The 17,366-nt window shown below is 40.5% G+C and overlaps 1 protein-coding gene across 2 annotated transcripts in view; it reads right to left on the minus strand.

The window, feature by feature from the left end:
• The window catches only part of LOC108075197 (leucine-rich repeat neuronal protein 2), a 51,860-nt gene that overhangs the window by 32,642 nt on the left and 1,852 nt on the right, over positions 1-17,366 (minus strand). The window contains exon 2 of one of the 2 annotated variants that reach the window (XM_017167533.2): positions 8,614-8,640. The exons of the other annotated variant lie outside the window; for it this stretch is intronic. The gene's annotated coding sequence lies outside the window, so the exon portion shown is untranslated. The remainder of the gene's footprint in view (positions 1-8,613; positions 8,641-17,366) is intronic. 2 annotated transcript variants of the gene reach the window in all.

Below are 17,366 nucleotides of genomic sequence, written 5' to 3' on the forward strand. Positions count from 1 at the left end.
GACCGGCAATTTAGGGAGCAATTTTCGCTTACTATTCTAAATGTTCATAAACACATTAAAATGATAATTAAAAGAAAATTTCGCCCTCTTTCATTTTTCGCACATCAGCGGCAAAGTTAATGCCGCAATGTTGCATCTGCATTATTTATTTATTATGTATGCAAATGCATTTAATTGCAACGCGGAGGGAGCCAGAGACGGGTAAGGAGGGAGCGAGGAGGAGGAGCTGCTGCTGCTGCAGCAGGCGAGGCAACGTCAAACAATTTGCATATTTTAGCATGTAATGAAATTTGTAATAATTCTGCAATTAATTGCGTACGTGTCCTTGTTTATAGCCCACGTAGCAGGAGCAGGAGCTATAGGTGGAGCTGTAGCTGGAGCCGGAGTCCGGTTTCGTTTTCAGTCTGCTGTGTGGGTTTTTGGCTTTTTCGCCCCCAAGGGCATGGCTGGCCATGGGAGCGCGGACATTAATGTTTACGTTTTGTATAAATAAAGAGGAGTCTATATATATACCGACAAATACATATAGTCAGATATGGCTATATATACACATAAATGTTGCCTTTATTTAAGCCAGAGGGAGAATTTTATGGGACCGGGCTTTAATGGTTTACTTTAATGTAGCAGAGCTAGCAAAATATTTGAAAAATCGATTGCAGTAAAAACTTTACTGAATATAATTTGTATAATTTGTTCTATGGGAAACAAGCATTTGGGAATTTATATTTTGCTAATTGGTTGTCCCTTTAATGATAAAAGCTAATTGCAATTCATTTTTACAAATTGTTAAGTCATTTTAGTTTAATTAAATCAGAAAGCTAGCTGTTTATTAGCATTTAAAGATTTAAATGTAATTTCCTTATTAAATATCTACCATTTTCCTATTTTCTGTATATAATATCCCTTTTTAACACAATTTTATATATTTAACTGTTTAAAATTTGTGTATTTCCAAACCAACGGCTCAATTGAACTCCGGCTTTGTTGCTTTCAAGGATTCACTCGAAATTGCCACATTTTAGGAGCCCGACTTTGACCTGCACTTGAAACTGCCGAAACAAAACAGAACAATCAACTTTTCCACCCCGTGCCATGCCCTGCTCCGGGTCCTGCACGGGGATATCCTTCATTGGCGGCTGCTTTACAATTTGCATGTTTACAAGTAAATTTCCAACATGAATATTTATTTATTTTACCATTGCAGTGCGGCAAATGGAGTTGTAGCTTTGCATTGTTGTAGCCGTAGCTGTAGCTGTAGCTGCTGTTGATGTTGATGGGTTGTATACCTTTGGCTAGGTGTTCGACATGCTCTTGTTGTTTTAATCCGGCCCACCCTCGCTGCAGGTCCACCCCAGTCCTCCCCCTTCGGTGGATTTTCAATAACAAGCTGCTATTGCTGCCTTGCTGTTGTTGTTATTGGTCATTTTGTTGTTTGTTTTTAATTGTTTTGCATGTTTTCATTTCATTTGCTGTCGCCGGGGGAGGGATGGGGAGGCGGTGCCGAGGGGGCAAATCGACACCGTCATTATGGCGAGAAGAACAACAAATATTTATGCTGATTTTTATGCTCTGCTCGGGCTTATAAAATAAAAGGTATTTAAATTTGAAGATGTCAGCGGCAGATACTCGGCGCAATTGCATTCCGCATCCGGCAGATACACAGATACTCTCAGATACTTTGATTTTCATTTCATTTTGATGTTTTTCAATTATGTTAAGGGTCCCGGCCCGGCCCGATATTGTTTTCCTTTTTATTTAGCTATTTTTTTCGGCTGTTTTCCTGCTCCTGCTTTTCGTTGTTTGTTTTTATCCTGCAATTGTCTGGACTGGCAGACAGACAATAGATTTCAAGGATGGTTTCATTTCAGCTGCGTCCATTTGTGTTTCATTTTCATTTTCCTTTTATGGCTTGCAATAATCATTTGGCGTTAGAAGGGAAGCGGAAGTACAGAAGCGAGCCAAAGGGAAGTCCCTCCCGGTCGCAAAAAAGGAAAAGTGCCAAAAGGAAAGTCTCATAAAATTAGTAGCAATGACTTTAAAATGCCATGTTTTGCCGAACTCACTGCCATTCATTTCATCCATTTTTCCTCAGTTGGATTTTTTTCTTTTGTTTTCCTTTGTTTTTTTTTCTATTCTTTGATGATGAGTTTTTCATTAGTTTCGCGCCGTTTGAGGCTGCCAATTAAAATAGAAAGAGACAGAGGCCAGCTAGTATTGGAAAAATATCTCGACATTTCTATGCACATTTATATAAAATGTTATATATATATACTCGGGCACTGGCAAAAATATTTATTAACATTAAAGTTACTTGTATAAGAAAGTCATGCAATTAGAAATATAATTTAATTGGGTTTTAATAAAATCTGTTACCTATGGCTAGATTTTCTAATTAGTATTTTTATTAATTTTTGTTTGAAAATAGTATTTAAGAATATTTTTCTCACTGCACAGATAGACATGCCGTCATGATGATAAATGAGCTGTGTGTTAGTTGAACAGAAATGCGTGCTAAATGTTATAATTGCCGCCATTCATTCGAGTTTACGGGTCGAAGAGAAGGGGAATGGTCCGAAACACGATATTTATTTCGGAAATGCTATAAAACTGTAGATAAAGACTTGCACATTTGAACATTTAAGCGTCCAAGGGACACAGAGACACAAAAAAAGTCAATTTCCGACTACTACATCGTAGTTATGCAACGAATGTGAAGTTATCATAAATTATTTTAAGTAATTTCTTGGACTTACATTATTGTATTTAATGGCTTTACTATTTTTACTTGTTTCTTCTATTTTTGATTATTTTGCATTTTAATTTCTGTGAAATTCAGTGACCCTTTTCTAGTTATCTTAACCCTATTAATGGATTTCAACTAAATACCTAATCAGTGCTTAGCTATGCAATTTTTTATAAATTTTACAAAGCTCAGAGTATATAAAGTCGCTGGTAGAAGCTAGAAACACTTCAGACTGCCTTTACGTCAACATGAAGTGCATCGCGATCATAGTCACCGTGTGCCTAATAGCCATAATAGCTGCGGCCAAGGAGTCTACCTACGGATATCCTTACTCCAGTCCACCTTACGTTGTTCCAAACTACGGACTACCCTATGGCAGCATACCCTACCCTTACGAATCCTGAAGCAACAATTAATAAACCCTAGAAATTTAAAATAAACTTCTTATAAAGCAACAATTTTAGTTTTTCTTCCTATAACAATAAATATATGTAAGTACAAAGAGCAAACTAAAGTTGAAATCATCTAAAAACCTCTTTAACTTTTATGCCTGGCGCATTATTTAAATTCTGTCATAAATTTCCTCATAATTTGGCAATTTCCCGTTCCCTTCCTATTGAGTTTCCTGCTCCATTTGCACAAGCAAACAGCTCTAAGAAAATAAATTCGGTTTTGTGTTTTTCCTAAGCTTTCCTTTCACATTTATCTGGCAAAATGCGAAATTGCGCAACAAAAATATGTATGTGTGTCGGGCAGAAAAAAAAAATAAAAACACCGAAGAGCCAAAATAAACCCTTGTGAGGAAAATAGCCGGAGACCCTGAAGGACTCGCACACACACACACAGGACAATAAGGACAAGGCCGGCCGAACGGAACTGAAGAGCAGGCAGAATAATAGTCAATAAAATATTTGCACGAACCAAAAATCATTGAAGCGCATCTCGGGACTTTTATTTCAATACAATCCCCAGATATAGATACGGTAGGGGTGCAAAAAAGTGGCCCAGGCATTGAAATAACATTTGGCGAGCACAAAAAGTCCTTCAAATGCAGCAGCAGCAGCGGCAGGAGCAGCATTGGCCAAAAGAAAGATGACAGGCGAGAGGAATTTAACAAAAATAAGGAAGGGTGCCACAGGTTCTGCCTTCGGAGAAGTGGCAACAAAAAAGGAGAAAACGGAAGGAAGGAGTCGGGGGAAAACCCAGAAAGGGAAAACAATTTTCAATGTTTTTGCTTCTAGTCGACGGCGCTTTATTCAATGCCAGGACGACGGCAAGGAAAAACGTCTTTATTATTTTATTTATTTACCCATGACTGGACAACAGTGGCGGCAAAAAGTGTTCGACCTTTGCAGCAAAACAAAGCAGGAAATGGCTGCCAGGATATTGACAATGGCGGAGGCGGTGGCGGTGGCCGTGGCCAGTGGGCGTGGCCATGGCCCCTGAGCAGCGGGCGTGAAGAAGGCGACAACCCATGGCCACAGAGCAAGCCGAGATAAAGGGAGCTGTAAAGCGCATCTTAGAGCTAGGGAAAAGTGGCAAATTTACTTCCTCCACTTGTGGATCCTTTACTTACTGAAAACCCCAGGAATTTCACCCTCTCCCAAATACATTATCCGCCCCCTCGCCCTCTTTAAACACTTGAGCTACTTATGGACATTTTAGTTAAATTTTATGGCGATTTCCGCTGGCCTCAGATTTCAGTTTGCCAATCTATTGAAATTGCGGTCGAGCACCGAGCGAAAAAAGGTCAAACACATTAAATTTATAATGCGATTGAGAGAAGGAAAAATAAGGATAGAGTCCGCAGCAAGGACCCAAGTGGGCGTGGCCTGTGACTCTGCGTGGGAGAGAGCCTTAAGTAGGTCAGTTTTGTCTGTCATAAAATGCAATTGGAGCGCATTAAAGTGCCCTGCGACTCGCAAGTGAAATGTCAAGTTGTAAATAAGCAGGATGGGAGAGAGGCCAAGGGGGGGCAGGCCAAAGGATCCGCGATGCCCTGTGATGGGCGTGGGCGTCAAGTGTCGAAATGACCCAAAAGACTTGACGTTTGATGGCTGATGGCGCTGATGTCACTTAAGCCTTGAGATGTTCAAGGAAATGGTGGCTAATGCTCAATAAAACTATCCTCTTTTAAACTTGTATTTTAAAGGGTTTGAAAGTTTTGTTTTTATTGATAAAACTTAAGCAAATAAGATTGAAGAATAAATTAATTTTAAATAATAAGTTCAGTACGCTTTAACCCACATAAAATATAAAACTAAGGGCTTGTATTTTTAAATATAATTTAAATGAATCAACTTTTTAAATCACATATTCTACAAAAAGCTTTAACTACAAACTTTAAAATATCCAGCAATTTGTAATATTTCCCCCGAAAGTCATTGAAATCAGTTATCTGCTCGCTTTCTGCACTATCGCCGCACTTCCCGCCACTTTTGGGCCTTTGTTACTATGCAAATGGCCAAACATTTTGGCTTAAAAGCTTTGTTACGACCACCGCCGAACCAATGCGCGCTTAGCGTCTAGACGTCTGTTTAGCCACTTCAATTTTCAGCCCGGAAAATGGGAAATGGGCATCCATCCCAAACCCCACTTCTGAGCTACGATTACGGCCACAATGATGTTGATCCGGCCGGAAGGGACCGCCCCGTAATTGATATTCATATGCAGCGCGATGCCGTTTGCTTGCATCTCATTAGCGGCAGTCGCTGAATATCCCGCATTTATCCTTCTATGTACCTGGGCTCTTATAAATAAGCACATAATCAGGCGACAAACGTGGCTCTGGCTCTAGCTGTGGCTGCGGCCCCTGCCACGTGCATAAATAAATAAATAATCTGCCGCAATTACCATAACTTGAGCTGACATCTCCACTAGGCAGGGAGACTAGGAGACGGAGACCTTCGCCTCGCTGTTATGACTAACTTGGCTCGCTCCTCCGCGGATGCTGCTCATCTGCTGATGATGATGTCAGTTGCTGGCAGAAGCAGCACCAGCAGCAGCAGCAGCAGTCAATAAACATAAATATCGGGCTGAAGAGGCGACTCGTAGAGCGACCCTCGCCTCATCGTTAAGTGTTCGGCTTTATGGCCCAAACGGGGCGAGAGAATTGGCGGCCGGGTTTGGACTTTAATTAGCGCCTGGCCTGACAATTAAATAATATTTTCGCCAACTCACAGCCGGCTCATCCCCACGCTCCCCGGCTCTACTCTCCGGCTCCGCGGCTCATCGCTGCCCCGCCTGTGAAGCCGCCGACTTGTTAACTCGCTGCCTGACAGTCTGCCAACAAGTTTTAATTACAAGCCAAACGACGGAGCACAGATACAACAAAAAAAGCAAGAAAAACACTGAAAAAAAGACAAGTAGGAAAAGAGTAAATGATATTACAGAGACTGGTGGATACCTAGTGATAAACAGATATGAGAAGTATTCATTTGTTAATTAACACAAATAAATATAATATAGTCTAGTTTAGTTGTGCTGTTTCTATAAAATAATATTAGTTACTTTTAATAAATTTCAGTTCTTCCATCAATTTCCATAGTACATTGTAGGCTTCATTGATTTTAATATCCATATAGTTAAAGTTAATGGAAAGCCGAACGCCTTATTCATGTTAAGATAATAAAAATAATTCTTTTTATTACGTTGACCTAGTTTAATTTAACTTGCAAAAAAAACGTTAGTACATGAGAACTGAATAATTCCGGTAATAATCATGCCTGAAGCTACCCATTTGTTTATCGGGTTTTGGCGGACAAAAAGTGTCGCCCGGCCAGTTAGTTTTTGATAGTCGCTGGCTTGTTTTAATGACTCCTCCTGGCCTGCAGCAGCAGCATCGCAACTTCTTTTTTACGACTGTATGCAAATATTTTTTCAACACATTTTATGGCCCGTGATTGTTATCCGACTCTCGGTCGGTAGTCGGTTTTACAAGGCTTTTGTTCGGCTTTTATGTGTGTTCTCTAGGAGCGAATGTTCAGAGTCTCTCCCCCTTTTTCTCCGAGTGTGTCCCTTAGCGGTCAGTTGTTCATCGCCATTGCCGATGACACATTTTTGATTTGTCGCTAATTTGAATTTGAAAATGAATCGTACGCCAAACGGCAGCCCTTTTATATATCTATTTATTTATTTATACCACCAGCGGAAGAATTTATGACAGCTCGGACTGGTTTCGCTTTGATTTTTATTCCCGATTCCCCCGGGTGTTGATTGGCCGCCTGACATATTGACTTGCATTTTGTCAATGGCGATTTGGCTCGTTTGATTCGATTTTGATGAAGGTCGTTTCTATTAGCGCCCATAAAATGACGGAAATTCGGATCACATTCGACCTTCCCCTCCCAGCAGATAGTATTCTGTGTCTGAGAAATGGAAATATTTGGGCATCATGTGGAAGGGTAGACGGAAAAGGTTCAAATTAAATGGAAATTGTGTAACAAACTGGAATTAAAAGAATGGCGAGAAGTGTGGGAAAAAATGTTTGCATTGTGTCTGATTTAATTTCTATTTATTGGTATTTTAATTCAGACTGTTTGGGTAATTAAATGGGAATTATGTACCTGTTGTTCGGCATTTAAACAATGAATACTAAATTTAGCAATTCGTTTGGTTGTGATATAATTTTAAATATTTGTAACAATTTGCTTATCACACAGAAAGTGTATATATAGGTGTTAATTCCCACCCTTACTTAAGTAGCGACCTCATTCCGCCCTCTGACAATCATTTCAACCACCTTTTCGGATGGCCTCGCCAATTAGCCAACCGAAAACCTGAACCCAATTCGAAGTTTGCTTTATCGAGTGTATCTGGAGTGGAAAAGAGCTCAAACACTCGCTGCAATTTAAGCAAATATATGCAGACACCGGACTCAAAAAAGGCGCACACACGCCGCTGCCACATTGATGTGGCAGGGAGGCGGCAAGCGATAGCCCAGACAGATACAGATACGGATACACAGATACAGATACTTTATGCCGTACGTGCCAAACAAAACTCCACAGCCACTGACCCATCCAGTTATTGAAATGCAAAAGCCAAAAGGAAAATTGCAGTAGCCAAGACCATTTTCCACGACACGCAGCCGGGGCGGGCCGATGGGCGGGGCAAGTGGGCTGCGATGGGAAAATAGTATGCAGTATGCAGCATGCAGACAGGAACATGGCTGGGACCCATGTGTGTGCATGACTCGGGAGACCCGCGATTCGGATTCGGATTGGGATTGGGATTCCGAGCTGGACGTGGTCCAGGACTGCATTTCTAATGTGCATTCGTTGTCCGCCGTCAATCCATTAAAAATCGTTGCAGCGACAACAACAAATGTGGCACGTACGCTGCGCCGTTTGGACTTCTTGCCGCTTCTCGGCAGATAACATTTGTATTTAAAAGACACTTTACGGATTGCCGGCGAACCGGTCTCCTCCGGCTCCGCCGAGTGTGCAGCCATTTGTAGTTTATCGGAGGCGAATCTTGAAGTACCGCCCGGTACAGGCCGCATGTCAAAATGTCAATTTTTCGTTTCGGTTTCTTTTTTTTTTGCCCCCCATTTCTGCCCCGACTGTGTGGCACGTCCTCGGGCCTGTGGCATGCAAAGTTGCCACATGTTGCGTAAACTAGTTTCGTGAGTCGTGAGATATATCACCTGAGCCCGAGTCTAACTGCACTTGCAGAATTTGTATATTGTGTGCAGCGATCCCAGGCACTCGGCCGCCTGTCATGTTGCCACATGAAGTATTTGGCCATGATCGGTGGCCAGGAATACGAGTATTCCGTTTCATTCCCCGGGAAAAGGTGTCAAGCAACTGTTTTTGGACAGCCGAAATGCCATTATATCGACTGGGAATTGAGTTTTTGGTTTAACTTACCCTTATTTATGCAACAGGTTGTGGTATCTGGAAGAAATAAATAGAAGAAAGGGGTAAGTTACTTTGAAAATATTTCTTATAAACCTTAGAATGTATTCTTTATAACTCTATTATTTTCCTATATTAATAACTGTGAAATAGAAAACCAAATAAACAAGGAAAAGGTTAGAAATTTCGCTTAAGCGCTCGTTCAAATCCATTTTTCTGGGAATCCCGCCCACCTGGAATCATTCTGCACGCCATGCCAATCCGTTGATTGCCCTTGGAGAGCACAAGGCAAAAAATAAACTTTATTACCCAATGTGCCGTGTGCCTTTCTGGCAGTTTTCGGGCATTAATGCAAAGTTTACTTCCTCTTCGTTTTTTTGCGGGCATAATTAAGCGCACTTTTAAATATTTTAACCTATGCTGTGTGTGCTCTCGAATCGTAAAAATAACTGGAGTACCGCCGGGCCCATAAAAGCGACGACTTTGGACCACCCAAGATGGGTCTGGGTCTGGGACTGGGCCTGGGAAACTCTTGCGATATGCGTGTGCCAAAAATATAGAATGGAAAAAAGTCTTAAGAAGTGGAGGGGAAAAAAAAGGTCAACAATTTTATAGCCATTTCCCGCTTAGGTTTCTAGGTGTTAAATAATAAATACGCCCAGGAATCGCTCTCTCTCTCTGCCCAAGTCGATAAAATCGGGCCAAGAATTGCGTGTGCGCTGACTTATCGTGCTCACAGTTCGCTTGGTTTTCCACCATGATGACATTTTAATAGCTTAGCCCCAATCCTCCAAGGAAGGCAAAAAAGAAAGGCAATACGAAGAATATTTTCCGTCCTTTTACGAGCACTCATAAAACATTGAAACAATGATGAAAGCCCAACACTTTTCCTGTTTCTTTTTCCTGCCAGGCTTGCCACCTCATGTGAGCGTATTCTTGCCCCGGCGGAACCATAAACAAATTTTCCATTAATTGCTTAATTTTCCTCTCTCTCAGAGAGCAGAGTTCAGCTTTAAAGATTCATTGCAAAAGCAATTAAAGGCCAAGCGACAAGAAAAACCTTTTTCTGCACAGACTACAGTAATTTAATTAGTTCAGGTTTTCGGGGGGAGTAAGCCATTTAGGCCCTGTCTGGGCTCCTTTGGTTAGTTAGACGCGCCAAATGAAATCAGACTTGAAGCGAGACAATGTTTAATAATGCCACACGCATACCCACACACCACTATGGCACAACAAACGGCACGGCACGGCACGAAAGGTGTGCGAAATGTGTGTGGATATGAACTCACAAAATATTTAATGAAACAAACATACATTTTGGGGACAATAAATGCAGCTTAATTACGGTTGGCCTGAGAGCAAAGGCTTTGAGAGCTTCTAGTATAAAACTTAGCATTTCAGCACAACTTTGTTAGGAGAGTAAATGGATTGTGTTCTTTAAACAATTTTGCAAATATAATTAAATGAATCGAAATGGAAAATAATTTAAAATATAATATAAAACAAACACACAACTTTTTCTACAATTTCCATGCATGGAAAATGCTTCACAAACCTATTTAAAATTATTATTTCGACATATTTTCATCTATAAGAATATAGTAATTATAATTTTACAAGTTAATCAAGAGGAAGGGCTTTAACTTAATAAAGTTTTTCAGTAATTTACATGATAATAACGCCATTTTAAAACACAAACACTATCATAAATATAAACCAAACCCAAACGAATTTTACTAGATTAAGCTTATGTCGCATACCTTCACCCCAATGGCCTCTATGAGGAAGTGACAGAAGTTTTTTGTTTTTTTTTTTTGTTTCCCCTTAAATGTCATTGACTCACACGTAACATAGAGGGAGAAGGAAGAGCGGCGGAACTGAGACAGAAACATAAAATTTGCGGCAATTTCTAGGGCGTCGTCATCGCCGCTGTCGTCTCGTCGCGTTCTGTAGGTGACTTTGACTGTGCGGCATATAAATAAATATTATATTACCCTCGACGAGGAGGAGGAAACCTTAGACCCGCAACACATCACCCTCCCGTGTGTGTGTGTGTGTCTCTCTCCCCGGCTTTTGTTTGCCTGCAGAGTTGTTAATTAAATATTTACTCTGCTTATTTGCAAAATGAATAACTTTAGCATTTTATTTCACATGGCGCAGTATATGTACATGGGCGTCTCTCACTCCCCATAAGTTCTAGACATTCCCTGTTCCTGTTCTGGGGCCCACACTCCCTACTCTTAGCACATTTATGCTTGACTTCGGAGACACTTTAAGCTCGCCTTTGGCTTTGGCTTTAATTGCCTTTATTGCAGGGTCTAAGTACACATGGGGAAATAAGCATAAAGTTTCCTTTCTTTATAACTTATTTTTTTACGAAACAATGTCTCAAGCCCGTAAGTTGTGGAAACAAGTATTACTCTAACTTTAGTTAGTCACCAAAAATTACATCATACAGATTCTCTCACAACCTTCTAGCGAAAAAAAAACAATGTTAAAGTCGCATTTGCATTCAACTTTCCGTTTTTTTCCATTTTTTCTCACAAATTTATAGTTATTTATTTATTTACCTTTGAAGCGTTTTGTTACGCTTCACATTTACGTGCTGATTGCTCACAAAGAGCGAAACTTGTTTTCGCCAAATGCCATTCAAAACTGAATCTTGGCCCCAACTAATGACTTCACTTTGTAGCCGCCTTTCGTCAAGGTGAGGAGAGTCCAACGAATTTCAGAAATTTCAACAGCTGATGTGCTCCGTTGAATGCGGAGTTTACCCCAGAGAACTTTGCATAATTGATTAATAATTTTGTTGGACAGGTGGCGCCCCCAGAGGGGCCACGCCCCTTTGGAGACGGACGCCGCCGTCGTCGTTAAATATTCAAATGAACTGCGAGGCGACCGCCTTAACCCATTAATTAGCCCGACATGAGCACACATTAGATAAATGTTGTGAAACCTGATTAAAAGCAAACAGTTTGATTAGTTCGCATTGGAAAAATTTCACTCTCTCGCTTTAAAGGGTTTCGAACTTATCGATTGATAGATAAATATGGCCATAGAAAGGGGTAACATCTACTCTATGGAGGCGTCACATCACCCCTCTCTGGCACAAGAAACTTATTATTGATTTTACTTACATTCGAGTTTTTGCTGATTTGTTGTACATTTTGTTTGTTTGGCCTGGGTTTGCTTGTTTGCCTGTTTGTTTGTTTGTTTGTTGATTTTCTGTTTGCTTGACTCGAAAATTATTTGGGTTAAACCAACAACAACGAAGTCGAAGCTCATAGACAAGACTGAAAATGGGACTAAAGTACTGGTTATTTTCAAAGATTGCTTCCTGGTATGAGCATTACTTTCATAGCATTATGAAATTCACAGATTCATTGAGGAAGTGCAAAGTTGAAAACGTAATTTCAAGAGCTTGAAATTCAAATGAGAGACATTTAAGGCTTTAATCGCTGGTTATGTCTTGACTGGGAAGACTTTTTTAATAGAATAAAATAATAATTAAAGTCCTAGAGTGTAAAAGTTTACTAAAGTTTGCCCCAAACTTTTCTAGTTCTTCATTAATAATCCCATTAATTCGTCTCCAAACACCTGACTAATCCAATAAGTTGATGAACTTTCTAGGGCCAACTTTAACCACAGGAACTTTAACAGGAGGCGAGTTAATTTGTAGCAGCCAAACTAGCTTATAAGTAAACAAGGAACATGTCAACGAAACTTAACAGAAATTAACTGGGTAAACACGGAAAGAACCAGAAAATATTTGCTTAATTAACTGGCAAAAGTTTCGGGACAAAGGACACAGACACTGGCTGGGGTGGAGGCGTAGGAACCCCTTTTATTAAAAGGATAAATTCTGACAACGTGGCGTATGCGCAATTAACATTTATGGCAATTAATTATATGATTATGCATACGCCGTGTGGCACGCCGCCTGGCATCAACATAAGCACCACGTTGTCTGCTTCGTTCTGGCTCCTAATGAAGGCATCAAATCGGAGGGCGACAAAAAGTTTACCCCCCTACCCCCCTACCCCCCTGCCCCCCTCTTGGCCTTTTCGGTAAGCCATAATTATGGGTAATCAAACAGTTTTATTTGATGCTCTAACTAATGATCTTTTTGTCTAGGCTTCAGCAAGGTCGAAACCCTAAACGAGCCATTCAGAGACTTGAGACTTTAATTAATCGTCGTATCGCCATCAACTCTGATTAGCCGAACAGACCGAAAATACTGCTGCCCCCGAGGCAGCTAGCTCTCGTTAATTGATATGCAAAATCAAATGGCCACTAAATGGTGCGAACTGGAGGATTACGCACAAGTGTTTTTGGCCAGGTGAAGGTGCTTTTCCGAGAATTCAGGCCAGAGTTCGATGAACTAAATGCTGTTGGGCGTGTCGAACTGGGAATTTATTTGCAAAATGACACACGAATTTCATTTTAAAGCGAACAAACTGGCCACTGAGAAGACCAATTAGTAAGCAAATAAATATACACGAATTATGAATTTTCCTCAATTTATTTGCCTTTAATTCCACACACAGCAAAGAAAATTGAAATAAAAAAGAAGCGTTTTCATTATCGCATATACCGATGCATACATACATATTTCTCCCTGCCTGTTCGATGCCCCATCTTAGACAATTTGTTTTGACATATTTTTGCTCGACTAGGCAGAATTGTTCAAAACACTGAGAGAGATTGGGGTGGAGAATGAGAGTCCGGACAGACAGAGGTACAGATAGAAAGCTAAATCATTTTGTTGAGAACGTTTTTACAGATTGCGGTTGGGGCTTTTCTTGCTCGCCCTCCTCGCTTGACACGCTGATAAAGCAAATTTTTCGGAGCCCCTCCTCTGGCCCCGAGTATCAATAAACCCATAAATTTAAAAGAGCCACCACACAAAATAAATGTAAATATATATAAATTTGTTGTTGTCAGCCCATTTTCATATTTATTTCCCAGCACACAACAGCCTCGACGTTTGCTCTGGTTTATGCCCAGACTTTTTGTGGGCGTCAACTATACTATACTATATATATTTGCGGCCACAACATCATATATCCATCCATCTATCTCTATTCGTCGTGTCTGTTTCTTCAAACTTTAAATTTTTGCATATTTGTCGTAAATTGCCTGCCTCTGTCCGTTGCCCGATCTCGATTTTATGGATCATGTTCTGTTTGTCGTCATGCTATGTTAGTTTTTTTCTTTTCATTTGAGCTATTAAATGGTTTCACATTATATTAATGGATTTTTACTGTTCCGAGCTAAAATATATATACATTTCTGAATTGTTTACATTTTGACAGTAGGCACAGATGTTCCAGTGGGGAACTTGGGAAGTCTGGCCATGAAAAAATACGAAAACATGAGAGTTTAGTTAATGCGAAATCAGCTGAACGATTATCTTAAGCAATATGAGTTCATTAATCAGTTTTGGGAGCTAATTTGGGGGGACTAAAACTTGAGTAATGAATCATTTCACTTAAAATTTGTTTTTCCTTGAATTTTCAAAATAATATCTATTATCTATTTGAATCATCACCTTTATGGCACTCACTTCTCCTGAGGAACTGTCAATCAGTTTTTGAATTCTTTCTTCATGCAGCTTATCCTATCTATAAATTATTTCCACATTATGTCCCCCTACTCTTGGCAAGAACAGTGAGTAAGTAAGTCAGCTATGGTGTCTTTTTCTTGTTGCTCCTTTTACTGAGTTGCCTTTGTTCCGCTGGCACCCGGGGAAACCACAAATATTGACCAACATTCACAGGGCCCATAAATAAGTAAACAGTCCATTAGTTCCACGTCGCCCCCGCAGCTCCCCCCGGCTGACAACTACCAATTTCCATGGCAGGCAGCAGCTTGCACAACAACTCCCAGCTCCAGCTCCAGTGCAGCGAATTACTTTTGTGGGGGGAATCGGAAAATCAGAAATCGAAGCCAAGTCACACCCTATCGAGGCATAGATCCAGAGTCCCCCAAGTGCCTTTATCTTATCGACTCTGTGGCGTTGGCGCCTTATCGCCCAAAGGTAAACACAAGATAAGGGCCCAGGCATAGAGCGACTCAACTCATTTGCCAAATGACGCATGGAGTGTTACTGGGACACGGGAAATGGAAAATGAAAATGGAATTTTGTTTTTATGGTTCATCAACCGGGGCTCGGGCAAATATCAACATAAGAGCTTAGAGAACATTTTGGAAATGGGTCAAAAATGAGAGGGTATTTACGATTATAAATAAAGCATAAACATTGAATCTGTCTTGGTAATGAATAAATAAAAATGATAGCAAAAGAATCCGAATAAAATTAATTTCATTTTATTATTAAGAACATTTTAAAGAGCTCTTTAAATACCTTTCTCTTCTCCCTCATCAAAAGGTGTCAATGGCACGTTCAACCAGCTGTTGCCAGCTTTTCCTCGCACCTTTCTCCTTGCATTTCCCGTAATAACTGATCTTGAACCGATTTCGGGGGACTGGGTTAATATACCCGGGGCATATGGCTCCCAAGGGCTGCCAGCCCCATTTTTAATTGCCGCTACGTGAGCGAAATTGTAAAACTACGAAATCGAAAAAGAACATCCGTTCCCAGCTGAGTAAATTATGCTAATTAAATTTATGATTGAGCCGATAGTTATGGGCAGGCAGATAATGCCCATATAATGGGGCAGGTTCTCTCGCAGTTCGATTCGGTTCATTTGCAGTTTGTCGTGGAATTAATTGCAAAATGTAGAGATATTTATATTTAATGGACTTGCCTCGGCCCCGACGGGGTCTGGTTATTAAAATAGAAATTACTTTGACTTTGGCTTAGATCGCTCTTAAAAAAAACAACAACAAATAAAACCTAAACAACATAATTGACGTTGTAAAAATGTTTTGATTCCAAGCCTAATGGTGGTCATTGCGGGGAAGTTTTTTTTTTCGGACGTGCAATTTGGGGTGATTTTTCCTCTGGGGTTATTAGAGTTTCAAGTATTCGTTTGGTATAATAAATGTCAAGGCAGCAGAATGCTGCTTGCAAAAGATGATGGGGTTGCCCGATAAAATGATTGCGATGGTGGTGGGATTAACATTTTGCAAAAGCAAATAGGGGTTACACAAATGTCAAAGGTATGGGTTCTACTGTTTGTTAAGGTCACAGTTATATTTTTAAAGTTAAATAAAATATTTCTAGCTTTCATAAGATCTGTTTCAGTATCTTGTAAAATCCTCATTAATTATTATTCTTCATTCATCGCTGATCCATATTTCTCTCCATAATTTTTCACAGTTCAATTAGTTTTTTCCAGCCTCCCATTATTGCTCACCGCTGGCATTACACCATTGAACATAACCCTAGGAAATCTTGCCCAACATTAGCCAACATAATTTGCGCAATCCTTGCACAACTTGGCCTAATCGCATTAAACGGGAAATTCTTACCAAATTGCGGGCCATCGCCAAATGTTTTTGTTTACTTTTATCGGAGGAAGACATCATCGCGGCGTCAATAATTACAGCATCAAACGAATCGGAATCGGCAATAGGTCTATATAAATTTATAAAGCGCGGTGAGTGGGCCCGCATCTCGCGAGTTTGCCCGATTTTTGAGGCAGGCACGCCACATGCTTTTTAACCTTGATTAAGTTGACGTTCTAATGATGCTGCTAATGGCGGCAATGATGCTCCTAATGATGATGCTACTGATGACGATGCTACTGACGATGGGAATGGGAGTGGGCATGGGGCATGGGGAAGCCGAAGATGCTACCGCAACATCATTAACAACATTATCAACAACAACAACAGCGACAGAGGAGAAAAGTTCTTGGGTATTTTTTGTTTTTAATTGCCGCCTGGCACTTAGCTAATGTAATTTATATTACATTTTGCTGCTGCTCTAAAAGCTTTAAGTAGCTAAAAAAAATAAAAGGAGAACAACAACAAAAAAGTAGCGCCGAAGTGCAGCATCAGTGGTGGCAGCCGGAGGAGGAGGAGAAGACGGTTGTAAAAAGCAGAGTGGGAGCCGAAGACGTAAAGTTGTGTTTATATTTACCTAACATTGTACTTGAAAGATATTTTCGTTTCTTTCTCCCCTGTGGCACTCGCCCACCTACCTCCCTTGTTTGTTTATCTAATGGCTAAAAAATATTTAAGCCATAAAATTCGAAGCTGCGAGATGGCTAAAAGCTGCCGCACTTCTTTCTTTCAGCTCGCCTCTTTTTTTATTTACCAAAGTCATAAATACCTTCGGAGCAGTGTGCAGCGAGAGAGAAGAAAAGGTTTTGTGTCCGAGCGCCTCTGCTCCGCAGACACATCCGCAGCAGATAAAGTCTCGGGCCTAAAAGTTGCTATATTTTCAATTTATGTAAAGAGAGACGGCGACCAGCTCACCTGCCTGTTATCTTAAATGTTTTTTCCTGTTGGTAATTAAAAAGTTTTCTGTTTCAGACCCAGTTAGAGCCCCCTCCTCCGCCAGCTCCCACTCATCTCTCTTGTCTGTTTTGGCTAATGCAGGTTGGAAGCTCCCCGGTTTCGACCTTGGCATTTCCGTTGGCATGATTTTCGGGGGGAGCACTGATAAGACGCCAGCAGCCGGGAGCTTTAAGCGTTAGCTGTGGCAATGAGCGTGGTTTGCTTTAAGATTTCGCTTTGAGGTGCTTCCCAGAAGAGATAATGAAGGTCGCTCTCGGATTAGATTGGTAAAAGATAAGCATTATTTTCTGAGATTTCTAACTATTTTCCTAGAAGCTAGCTTTTGATTTCGTTAA

Source organism: Drosophila kikkawai, chromosome 3L (assembly GCF_030179895.1).
Source record: "Drosophila kikkawai strain 14028-0561.14 chromosome 3L, DkikHiC1v2, whole genome shotgun sequence".
Classification (NCBI taxonomy): domain Eukaryota; kingdom Metazoa; phylum Arthropoda; class Insecta; order Diptera; family Drosophilidae; genus Drosophila; species Drosophila kikkawai.